We start from the raw sequence: 12125 nt of genomic DNA, 5'->3' as shown, positions 1-12125 counted from the left end.
ATCTTAGTAGCAATACTAGAGTGCAGAGCTTCACACCTGGGTTTATAAATGCTTTTCAGAGCACGGGGTTTGGAAAACAGGCAGGCATCTTGTTTTCAGAACCTGAAGTTTTTCTCAGGACTGAAGTCAAAATTGTAATGCCACAGAGGAAGAAAGGGGGGGCTTTTCTTGCTGAAGTTGCTCACCTGTGTTGGCAAGTGCAGTATCCTTGCCATAAGAGCCATAGCGACTCACAGGGAGTGATGAGGTTCTCCCATAGAAAGACTGTTGCCTGATAACACTCACTGCTTGGGTCAGCAGGGGTAAGCTCTGGATTTCCTGACCCAGTGCTTGGCAGCACCAAGATGTTTCAGTAATGGTTCACCATAAACCCAACGTGCTCCATCTTCATGAAATAACTTTGTCTCTCTTTGAATTTCCTTCTCCTTCCTGGCTTGGGCTTCCACTCTTTTTCTTCAGATCTGTGCTTTGCTTCCGTGGCTGTGTCAATGTCTGATTTTTTAGTGGAAAGTGACAGCCTTCCAAAGACAGAAAGACTCGTATTCATTATGATCTTCTGACTTCCTCACTTTCTTCTTAATTATAGGCAACGTCTTTGTATCTACAAAGATTGTATTCCCCACCTCCTTCCCTTGTGTATTTTGCATGCATTACACCATTCCACTCCCCTTCAATGGAGCAAAAAGTCTTGTCTTTTGGAGAAAAAAATCTCAGCAGCAATTCTGTATTTCTTGTTCCCATAGAAAGGTTTAGTGTGGAAGACGATATTTGTGCTTTAGCCCATTTTGGAACCATTGATATTGCATTCTCCTAATTAATTCCACCCTGGACACCGTGAGGATAGACCTTCCAGAGCAATTGGGAAATGTGAGAATGTAATGTTCATCATAGACTAGACATGACACACAGTTCTGCCCTATGTTGGCTACGCCAATTGACATCCTAAGGAATTTTGATTCAGTCCAGGTATGAGCACTGAACTGTATCTTCTTGTTCAAACACTCGGCATAAGAAACTGAAATGGGTGGATGATGAGAAAACTGTTCAGCCATGAACGTTACACTGTTTTTGGAAACCTAGGGAACTGGTCCTTCCAAAACGACTCTGCATTCTCTTCAGGATCATTTGGTAGCGTCCAGGGGCATTGAAAGGTCTCGGCCAGGCGAGGTTGTATGGCTTTTTGGCAACCGATCCTTTCCTTCCTGCACAAGAAGCTGAGAGGTACCATATCACAGCCTGAACCCTTGGCTCCCTGGAATCCTTCTGGTCACCAATGCTCACAAACAGGTTCGGAGAAGAGGTTTTCTTTCAAGAATAATGTTGGAAGTTGGAAGGACTACCTTAGTTAGATCCATTCCAAGCCTAACCGGTGACATAACACTCTGTGCTCCTCCACTGACCCTGCCTCTCCCTCATCATCTCTATTGTCATGTGACTCTAAAAGGTCAGCATCACTTGTTCCATTGGACATGAAGGAATTCAGTGATTCTGTGGTATCTGGATGTTTCAGACGCAAGCTGCCTTATGTCAAGATGGAGGCAGATCCAGAAGAATCTATGAAGAGCTTTGGGGATGAGCCACTTCCATCAGCATCATAGAATTCATCTTCACTGCTAGAATAAGAGAAGTCTGGGACTGTATTTAGAGACGAATTGACATGGCTTGGAGAAGTTTGACTGCTACTGGGTGCTGAATGCCCACTGCCTGTACTATTTGGTGTTGGAGTCTGACGATGTCCCAAAGTAGCTAATGCAGATCCAACTGGTGGGGGAGATGGATGCCGCTCTGACTTACACACCTGAGCAGATTATGGAGGTAAGACAGTCTGGGAAGGCATTGTGCTGATCATGGGTTCCAAGGGACTAGGCTGGTACATTGTATCTACAGGATTAACAGTACTTTTAGCAATCTGCAGCAACACACTGAGGCGTTTAATTGATTCCACCATGTTATTTGTTGTCTCTGAGGGTTTCAGTTTTCTTTCTCTGTTCATCTTTGCAGCTTTGAAGCTTGTCATCAATAAGCTTTAATTGTTCTATCAAGATTTGCAGGTAAACATCACTCTAAGTTTTTTTTTTTTTTTTTTTATCAACATCTTGGACACTAGGAACAAACCCTGAATCCAAGCCTCTGGAGGGTAGCAAGGAGGAGGTCAGGAGAGCACGACATTCGCGCCCATGGCCTGGTCCCAAGCAGGCAGCTGGGAACCCGGGGATTCAGGGGTTGGGGCTGGCCCCTCAACCAGACCCTTGGGGTCTGCTTGCTCCACAAGCAGCCAGCGAGATAGCCATTTGTGAAGGCCCCGCCCTCAGTGCCTCCCGGGGAGGGAGCTGGGTCTGCTCTTGAGCACCCCTTTCCATGCCCCTGTGATCGGATGCCCCAGCTGTGCCGCGAACAATCCAGTAAGAGGTTCAGTCCATCCACCAGGACTACCTTTAACTTACTTTCTTTTTAAGATTTATTTATTTGAAAGATGGAATTACAGAGAGAGAGGGAGAGGGAGAGAGAGAGAGAGAGAGAGAGAGCGAGAAAGAGAAAGAGAAAGAGAGAGAGAAAGGCAGGGGCAGCGAGAGTGAGCGTCCATCTGCTGGTTCACTCCCCAAAAGGCTGCAGTGGCTAGAGCTAGGCTAGTCTGAAGCCAGGGGCTTCTTCTATGTGGGTGCAGGGGCCCAAGCACTTGGGCCATCTGCTGCTGCTTTCCCAGACTATCTGCAGGGAGATGGATCAGGAGTGTAGCAGCCAGGACTCAAACTGATGCCCAAATGGGATGCAAGCACTGCAGGTGGTAGCTTTAACTACTAGGCTACAGCGCTGGCTTCTCTTATTGACTTAATAATGTACTAGTATATCTGCCACATAACTAAATGATTAGTTAAATTAGTGACTATTTAGCACATACAGTGAAGACTGATTTGGTTTGGTGAGGTTAATACTGAGGAATGTTGGTCTATTGGTGGAGTTTACTTAGAACTCTGTCACTCTTTGTACCTGCAATGCATCATGGTATCAGGCAATGAGTGTTATGTACCAGAGAACTTCAAACAGTTCATGGAAAAAATGGAAATAAAAGTGGTTTACTTTGTTGAAAAAAGTTGTTGAAGTCCATGCACAGTTGTCTCCAAATATGTATTTTCCACGAACTTCTTAAAGATACCTTGGTAGCCAGCGCCGCAGCTCACAAGGCTAATCCTCCGCCTTGCGGCGCCGGCATACCAGGTTCTAGTCCCAGTCAGGGCGCCGGATTCTGTCCCGGTTGCCCCTCTTCCAGGCCAGCTCTCTGCTGTGGCCAGGGAGTGCAGTGGAGGATGGCCCAAGTGCTTGGGCCCTGCACCCCATGGGAGACCAGGAGAAGTACCTGGCTCCTGCCATCGGATCAGTGTGGTGCGCGGGCCGCAGCGCACCAGCCGTGGCGGCCATTGGAGGGTGAACCAACGGCAAAGGAAGACCTTTCTCTCTCTCTCACTGTCCACTCTGCCTGTCCAAAAAAAAAAAAAAAAAAAAAGATACCTTGGTGTTTGGTTCAAGAGTTCAGGATTTGCAGTTAGAGAAGTTGGTCTTTGAAATCCATCTATGTGATTGTGGGCAAGTGAAGTAACCGTTCCATGTCTTAGTTCTATTATTTGTCAGATGGGAATTCCTGGTTGTTCCCTAAATGGTAACTGTTTCTATGCACAGTCCTATGACCTTTCCTGTCTCTCCTGGAACTACAGTTATTTTTGTACATTTTGCATCTCTTGAATTAGACTGGAAGTCCCTGTATGGCGGGTTGGTGTCTCTCAAGGTAACTAGCAAGGGTGATTGACAGGTGCTTACTGAGAAATATAGCCTAGTTACTAACACCTACTGAATGTTCACTGTGCATTAGGTGGCGCCATTCTGGCAGTCAACATAGGAACAAATAAGGCCCAAGTACCTGCTAAGAAAGCAGGTCCCTGGGCCCTATCTCCAGCACAGGGACTTAGCATCTCTGGGTCTTACGCACAATTAGGTGGAGAACTCTCACTGTGCAGTGTTTGGATGGTGAGCCACAGATGCAGTGCCCAGCAAATGAAACCCACCCCACAGTGGATGGCGTGCGTCCCTGTACCACTTTCATGCTTTTTGCCACAGCTGTGTGAGCCTGCTGTATAACCGACCTGAGAGTTTTCTTTAGATTTGCTCACTCAAAGATCTGAAATGTATTTATTAAAAATGAAAACGTTGTGCCATAAATGTTAATCGTAAACACACTACTGGTTGCTGTGATAGAAGGCAAGTGTAAAGGAAACAAGTTTCAGATGATGCCAGCTAGACATTGCTGAGGGTAGAGCCCCCGTTTTCCTGGTTAAATGGAAAATCAGCAGGTATGAGAGAGATTGGAGCTTGTGTTTAAGAAGAGGAAGCCTAGTTACTGAAATGGAGGTCAATTTGATGCTAAACACTTGATTATTGAATACAAAGAGCTTTTTTTCTTTTTTTGAAAGGTATAATGGCAGAGAGAGAGAGAGAGAATCCTCCATCTCCTGGTTCCCTCCTCAAATTGCCCAATGGCAGGCACTGGTCCAGAAAGAAGCCAGGAGCTGGGAACTGCATCTGTGTCTCCCATATGGGTGGCAGCAACCTAAGTATTTGAGCCACATCTGCTGCCTCCCAGGCACATTCACAGGAAGCCGAATCAGAATTGGAGGAGGGTGTTGAGCACAGGCATTCTGATCTGTATGTTACAACATCTGCCCCCCGAAGAGCACTTTCCAAAAAAATTTTTTAGAAAAAAATCTCACATAAAAGCCAGTGTATAAAACACAAAAATGACAATGACAACACCACCAAAAACAAACCAGCTGCTCTGAAAAAGTTAAATGGGGGCCCATTTCCTCCACAGTCAGACCCCAAAGTGTTCAGCCTGTACTTTCAGAAGCTCTTGTTTAGGGGAATGCAGGAATTCTGGAGGCCTGCTAAGTTCTGTGGACACAGTGACAAGGCCCTGAAGCCTTTGTGCCACCAGGGGTTGATGGAGGGGAGGGAGAATGATTAGCAGAGGTTGGTCACATCTGGAGAGCTTCTGTGAGATTTTTGTGACCCTGGAGTGAGGTTATTTTATTTGCATAGCTTTTTTTAAAAAAATATCACTTATTTATTTATTTGAAAGGCAGAGGTACAGAGAGGCAGAGGTGGCTGGGGGAGAGATACCTTCTATCTACAGGTTCGCTCCCCAAATGGCCGCACGGCTGGAGCTGGGCCGATCCAAAGCAGGAGCTTCTTCCAGGTCTCCCATGCGGGTGCAGGGCCATCTTTTGCTGCTTTCCCAGGCCATCAGTAGAGATGCTGGATAGGAAGTTGAGCAGCAGGGACTTGAACCAATGCCGAAATGGGATGCCGGCCTTGCAGGCGGTGGGTTTACCTGCTTCACTACAGTGCCAGCCCCTTGCATAGTTTCTTTAAATCTGGGGAAGGATGAGGAACAGTTCTCTTGGCCTGTAGCAACTGGGTTTTCCCCTTTGCTTTGGGAGGGACAATCCAGACCTGGCAAGGTGGTTGTGAAAGCTGAACCTGTATTTCACAGTATTTGCAAAGGAAAAGGCCCCTGGCATTTGGGGTTAACAGTGGCCTGGCTCTTGTCCCTGTCACTTTCGTGAATCAGGAAATCCACAGAGCCCCTAAGAAGCATCATGTGATCATTCTAAGTGCTCCTGGGACCCTTCCATGGTGTGTGATTGGAAGCCTTTTTTTGACTTTGGGGATAAATCTAGAGTGAATCAGTAAGGTTAGTGTTGCAGGGAAACCAGAGTTAGATTAAGATGCAGTCTTAACAGGAGTTTAGTCAAGATGGTGGCTGCCTGAAGTGGATACTGTGGCGTCCCACTGGGTCCCCTTCCTTGGGCGGAGGCATCCAACCCACAGCTAGCAGGGATGTTGCTGGGAATGGCCTAGAGCTGCTGGCGCAGGGAGCTGCTTCATCAAGGCCCCATCCCTCTCATCCCTCGTGGGGTGGCTTGCCAAAGACTGATGCAGGAACACAAAGGCACAATTTTGGAACAGCTCTGAAGGGGCATCCCAGTCCTAGAGCTCCTGTAGGATTGGCTCAGGTCTCCTTTCTGTCTGCATCCTGAGTCAGCTCCCATCTTCCTGTTTTCTTAGTGACCTCATGATATGAGACCAGACAATGGAATTAAGCATTATTAAGTTTCCAGGAAAGTAGAATTCCCCTAAGGAATAAGGGTGTCGCCATGAAACACAGCAACTAAGAGCTACAGAGCCCCTCCTTAAACATCCTGCACAAGGTGGCTCCACCCTGAATTCAAGGGACAAACAAGAAAGTCTGAGACATACCCACATGTGTATATATCCACAGTTAAATATGGAAGTAGCATGCCAGAGAGTAAGTGTTCATCTTTCTCAGATTCGTTTCTACTCTCCCCAGTTTGCTCAGCCTCACCTACCCTCTGGTTCTTGGCTGTCTGGTCCATGAAGGGCCCCGGCTGCTGCTTCTGCCACCTCGCCTCCTAACATTGCCATCTGTCTCAGCTTCTCCTCACTGAGAGTCAGACACTGGCAAGGCCTGCTGGACAGTCTGCTGTGGTGGTAGCCACAGCAGCTCCGGTGCATCTCGGTGGCCTGACCACATGCCATGGGCACAGGACTTGGTCTCCCCAGTGGCTGCCTGGAGGAGCTGGACAACATAACCTGAAAGCATCCTGAAAGTACTAGCATCCTGGGTAGGGGGGCGGGAAGCTTTGACCAACAATGGACAGGAGACAGGAAGGAGTCAACAAACCAGTGACTCAGTTTGCCTTTCCTTCAAGAGCTACCCAAGGTACAATGGCTCCATGTGGTCTATCTTAGTCTGTTCAAGCTGCAATAACAAAATAACATAGACAGAATAGTTCACAAATGACCAAAGTTTATTTCTCACGGTTCTGAAGCCTGGAACATTCAAGGTCAAGGCTTTAGCAAAGTAAGTATCCGGTGAGGGCCCTCTTCCTGGCTTTTCCCTGCATCCTGATATGGCAGAAGAGCTGAATGTGCTCTCAGGGACTTCCTTTGCAGAGGCAATAACCCCATGCAAGAGGGCTCCACCCTCATGACTAAAGGCCCCACCTCCCAACACCATCATTTTGAAAGTTACCACCCCAACACATGCATTTTAGGGGGACACAGACATTTGCACCATAGTGAAGTACTTCTGGAGACTTCTGCGTGACCAAGCAGCTGGTTTTTTTTGGGGGGGAAGCTACAGCCAGCTCAGTGTTAGACCATCATGTATTTCTCTTTCTGGTCTTCCCTGCCTCACTTCCTCTTCCTTTCTCACTGTTGTGGCCCTGAGGTTGTGTCACTGCATGTAAGATTTTCTTTAGGCTGTTTCTGAGGAACCTGGGGGTAAGACAGTATCCGAGAGCCTTTGTGTACACTTAAATGATATTTAATGGTTGAGTACAGGGTTAGCATCCAAATATGTCAGAAATGCTGACATACATGTAGTTCTGTTGCTGTGTGGATGTATGTATGTTAACATCTGAACACATGTGGCAAACGTACAAATTGATGATTAGGGCTGTAGGGTTGATACATGTTGAAGTGGGTGTATTACTTCTCTATGGCTGCATTATAAATTACCCCAGACTTTAGCAGCTGAAAAAAAACCTGTGATCTCACAGTTTCTTTCTTTTTTAAAAAGATCTATTTATTTGAAAGGCAGAGTTACAGATAGGGAGATCTTCCATCTGCTGGTTCACTCTCCAAATGGCTGCAACAGCTGGAGCTAAGCCAGGCTGAAGCCAGGAGCTAGGAGTTTCTTCTGCATCTCTCACGTGGGTTCAGGGACCCAAGCACTTGGGCCATCTTCTGCTGCTTTTCCAAGTCAGTAGCAGAGAGCTGGATGGGAAGTGGAGCAGCTAGGATGTGGGTATTGCAGGGAGTAGCTCAGCACCCCTTTGCCACAATGCCGGTCCCTATCTCACAGTTTCTGAGTGGATCAGGAATCCAAGAGCAGCTTAGCTTGTGATACTGGCTCCCAAGTCCCTCAAGTTGTCAGTCAGGGGGTAGAGGCTCAAAACCCAACTGGGGCTGGCTCTGCTTTCATGCTTGCTCTCAGGGGCTGTTGGCTCGCGGGCCTCTCCGCATGCCTGTGACATGGTCCCTCGCGTTCCTCTAGAGAAAGCAGGAGCGAGCCTCAAAAAGAAAGCTCAGTCTTTTTATAACCGAGTCTTGGAAGTGACATACCATCTCTTCTGCCATGTTCTATTCTTTAGAAGTGAGTCAATAAATCCAGCCCACACTCCAGGGGAGGGGATTACACAAGGGTGTGAACACCAGGAGGCGAGGATGATTCCAGGCTATTTCAGAGGCTGCCCACCACAATTGGAATATTGTTCCAGTTGTAGCTAATGCCAACAGTTGCCGCTTAGTCTTGGAAAAATCCCTCTCAAGTTTTATTCCATAGTTCTCTTGCATCTACTCCAGAAATTATTCAGCTAAATAATTGTTTTCAGTTGTGAGGATATGAAAATCCCAATCCTCCTAATGTTGTGAGTGATGGTAGTTTTTTCAATGCTGGGAGCCAAGTGGCGTTTATGTGGGAGCAAGGAAGATGTGCTCTCTTGGAATGGCAGGAGGACAGGTCCCTCTCGAGCACCCTGGGAGTGAGAGTAAGGGCCTGAGAGATGAATGGGAGTCTGCCTCTGTGATCAGGAGCAGGCAGAGGTGTAACGCTGCATCTTTCACTGGACGCTGCCACGTGTAAAGCATTGATCTGATCAGTATGGGGTATGGGTATACACAGAATTAAGACAGTGTTCCTGCCCCCATAGCATCTATTTATATGTGTCTATAGCTCAGGGCATCAACACTACAAGCATGTATGTGAAGCCTCAAGATATGGAAGTATTATAGGAGAGTGAATATAGGTAGAACCCAAAGGGGCTGAAAGGGCTGCCAGTATTCGGTGACTGGGAGGAGGTGCAGGAGCCAGCAAAGAAGACAGGGTCAGGGTCACCTCATCGTGTTGGTCGCTAGGCAACGTTTGATCCAGCCAGGTCAGTGATTGGCTGGGTTAGACCCTGGTTGTGAAACTGCATCTGGGTCCTCCTGCAGTCTCAGTGCCCCCAAACCCCCAGTTCAGAGTAAGCAGTCTCAGGGAGTAGCCAACAGCAGTTACTTATGTTTTTTTAAAAAAGAATCTTATTTTTTAGAGGAATTTTAGATTCACAACAAAATTAAGTGGAAGATAGAGTTCTCCCATAATTCCTCTGGCCCTGCACATGCACCGCCTCCCCTTTTGTTTGCATTGCCTACCAGAGGGATGCGCTTGTTACAATGCATTTGAACCTATGCTGACACCTCATTGTCACCCAGGGCCCATTGTTTACATTAGGGTCCACTTTTGGTGTTACATTCTATAGATTTGGACACATGTATAATGGCATATCTACCATTATAATATTAACAGCATAGTTTCACTTCCACCAAATCCTCTGTTCAGCAGCAGTTTTTAAATTTTGTCAAAGAGCAGAGCAGAAGGGGTTGGTGAAGTAGAGAGGCAGCACCATGCTTGTGGCTTCAGGGGAAAACCTAGACATGATCCTTACTCTCAGCAAGAATCCTTGGAGTGCCCACCATCTGTGGGAGCTGAGTTCCAGCTGCCAGTGCACCCAGGACCTAGCAGCCTGGCTTCAGCCCTGCTCACTCTTGTCAGTTTGTTTTTTCGGGGTCGTTTGTAGCACATGGAAAGCTTATCTGGGCTTTGAGTCAAGATATCTGTGTTTAAATGCTATTTTAAAAAGCTTATTTATTTGGAAGAAAGAGAGAGAGAGAGAGAGAATCTTCCATACCTTGATTTGTTCTCCAAATGTTCACGACAGCCAGGGTTGAGCTGGGCTGAAGCTAGCAGCCAGGAACTCCATCTAGATCTCCCACGTGGGTAGCAGGAACCCAAGTACTTGAGCTATCACCTGACACCTCTTATTAGCAAGATGCTGCATCAGAAGCCGAGGCAGGACTGAATCCCAGGTGCTCTGATATTGGATGTGGGTGTTCCAAGTGGCAGCTTAACCTGCTGCGCCACAATGATTGGCCCCTAAATCTTTTTTAAGTTTTCTTTTTTAAAAGATCTATCTATTTATTTGAAGGACAGAGTTACAGAGAGAGAGGCAAGGATAGAGAGAGAGAATCTTCCATCTGTTGGCTCACTCCCCAAATACCTGCAATAGTTGAGGCTGGGCTAGGCTGAAGCCAGTAGCCTGGATTTTCATTTAGGTCTCCCACATGAGTGCAGGGGCCCATCTTCCACTGTACTTGGTATTTGGGCCATCTTCCACTGCTTTTCCAGACACATTAACAGGGAGGTGGATCAGAAGTGGAACAGCTGGGACTTGAACCAGTTTAACCTGCTGTGCCACAACGCTGCCACCCCTCCTCCTTTTTTAAGATTTAGTTCATTTATTCAAAAGGCAGAGTGACAAAGAGAAAAGGATAGGCAGAGAAAGGAAGGAAGGAAGCAAAGAAGCAAGCAAGCAAGGAGGGGACCTTTTGTCCATTGGTTCATTCTCCAAATGGCTGTAACAGTTGGGACTAGGCCAGGTCAAACCCATGAGCATGGAACTCCACCCAGGTCTTTCACATGGGTGGCAGGGGACCAAGTACTTAGGCCATCTTCCATTCCCTAACCAGGTGAATTAGCGGGGAGGTAGATCAGAAGTGGAGTATCCAGAACTCAAACCATCACTCTGGCATCACAAGTGGTGGCTTAACCCACTGTGCCACAATCCCTCCCCCCTTAAAGACACGTCCATCATTGCTGTGTGTTGGAGCAGAGAGGCACACTGCAGTTTGAACTTACTGTGTCATTTTGACCGTAAGTCTTTGCTTGGAAGGTGTTGTATGGAGCCAGATTTCTTTTGAGTGTGAACTGTCTCAAACCTCCAATCCCAAGAGTTGAGCTTAAGGGAGACACACATGGGCTGAGATTTATTTAGATTATATCAGAAAGGGATGATCTTTAGGGGTAAAAGACAATGATTCTTGATAGAAAAATAAGAAAATATCTTGTTTTGTATTCAGTTTCAATGAAGCAACGAAGGTGGCAGTGCCTTATAAACTGTCAAGTGCCCATGAAATGAGTTTTAATTAAAGAAGAGTCATCAGTTGGAAGGAGTCTGTTTCCATAGATTTTATTCACAGAAACCCAGTGGGCTTCACTCTAATTTATGAAAGCAAAGTGCAGTGAGCAGAACCCTGGGCTTATAAGATGCTTATTTACTCCTCATTCGTTCCTACCCTCAGGCTCTGGTGCTGTAACCAGATATGGACCTGAGGCCAAGCCAAAATGAAAGGAAAACATCTGGTCAATTTAATCAATCCCATAAAAGCATCTTTGCAAACTGGCCCAAAGATCTGGAGCCCAGACCTGTAGGTAAATGACTGGCTGAATTTTCTGATTCAACTGATAAGATAGTTTGGGGATTGTGTAGACACTACTTAAGAGATCAAGGGTCAGTCTACAAATGGAGATTCTAATTGGGCTTAAAACTTGGAATCCTTTCCTTGAACTTGGCTGAGCTCAGCACCAGTTCCTGGGAGCAGCCTCTGAGTCTGTGGGTGGAAGATGGGGAGTCGGAGAGAGGACAACTGTAGGAGCTCATCCGGTTTCATTTTTCTGAGCATTAGTCAGGGAGCTCCTTCCTGTCTGTCCCTGACTTTTGACTCCTGACTCTTGCCACCTGCATTTTAAATGTCACGAGTGATGGATCACTTCCTAGGGGATGCCCCTTCTTTAATGCCTCTGTTTTCTATTCTCCAGGGAACTGCTCTTCCCTCCTCTTCTCTGCAGATTATTCCATTTGGGTCAAGACACTGACCCACACCACCCTGGGGGGATCATGGCTTGTCAAAAGTTCCACCAACCTTTTTGCTTTCCCAGAATCGCTTTATGCAGAGAGCCCAAAGACAGGCTCAGAGGCCCCAAGCAGCAGGAAGGATAGTCAGGAAATTGAAGCTGGGATGATCAGGGGACAACTAAGAAAGGAAGAGGGAAAACCTGAGACCTCTCCAGAGCGCATTGTCATGAGGAGATGATACAGGAAACATGCTTACAGCAGTGCCTGGTACACAGCACACACTCAAGATATGTTAGCTGTTGTGATTTTTATCAG

The 12125-nt window shown here is 46.8% G+C and overlaps 1 pseudogene; it reads right to left on the bottom strand.

Moving 5' to 3' along the window:
* Positions 1-293: 293 nt before the first annotated feature.
* Positions 294-1948, bottom strand: LOC100338551 (oxysterol-binding protein-related protein 9 pseudogene; annotated as a pseudogene).
* Positions 1949-12125: the final 10177 nt, after the last annotated feature.

Source organism: Oryctolagus cuniculus, chromosome 2 (assembly GCF_964237555.1).
Source record: "Oryctolagus cuniculus chromosome 2, mOryCun1.1, whole genome shotgun sequence".
Taxonomy (NCBI): domain Eukaryota; kingdom Metazoa; phylum Chordata; class Mammalia; order Lagomorpha; family Leporidae; genus Oryctolagus; species Oryctolagus cuniculus.
This window is presented reverse-complemented; position numbering and strand designations above follow the sequence as displayed.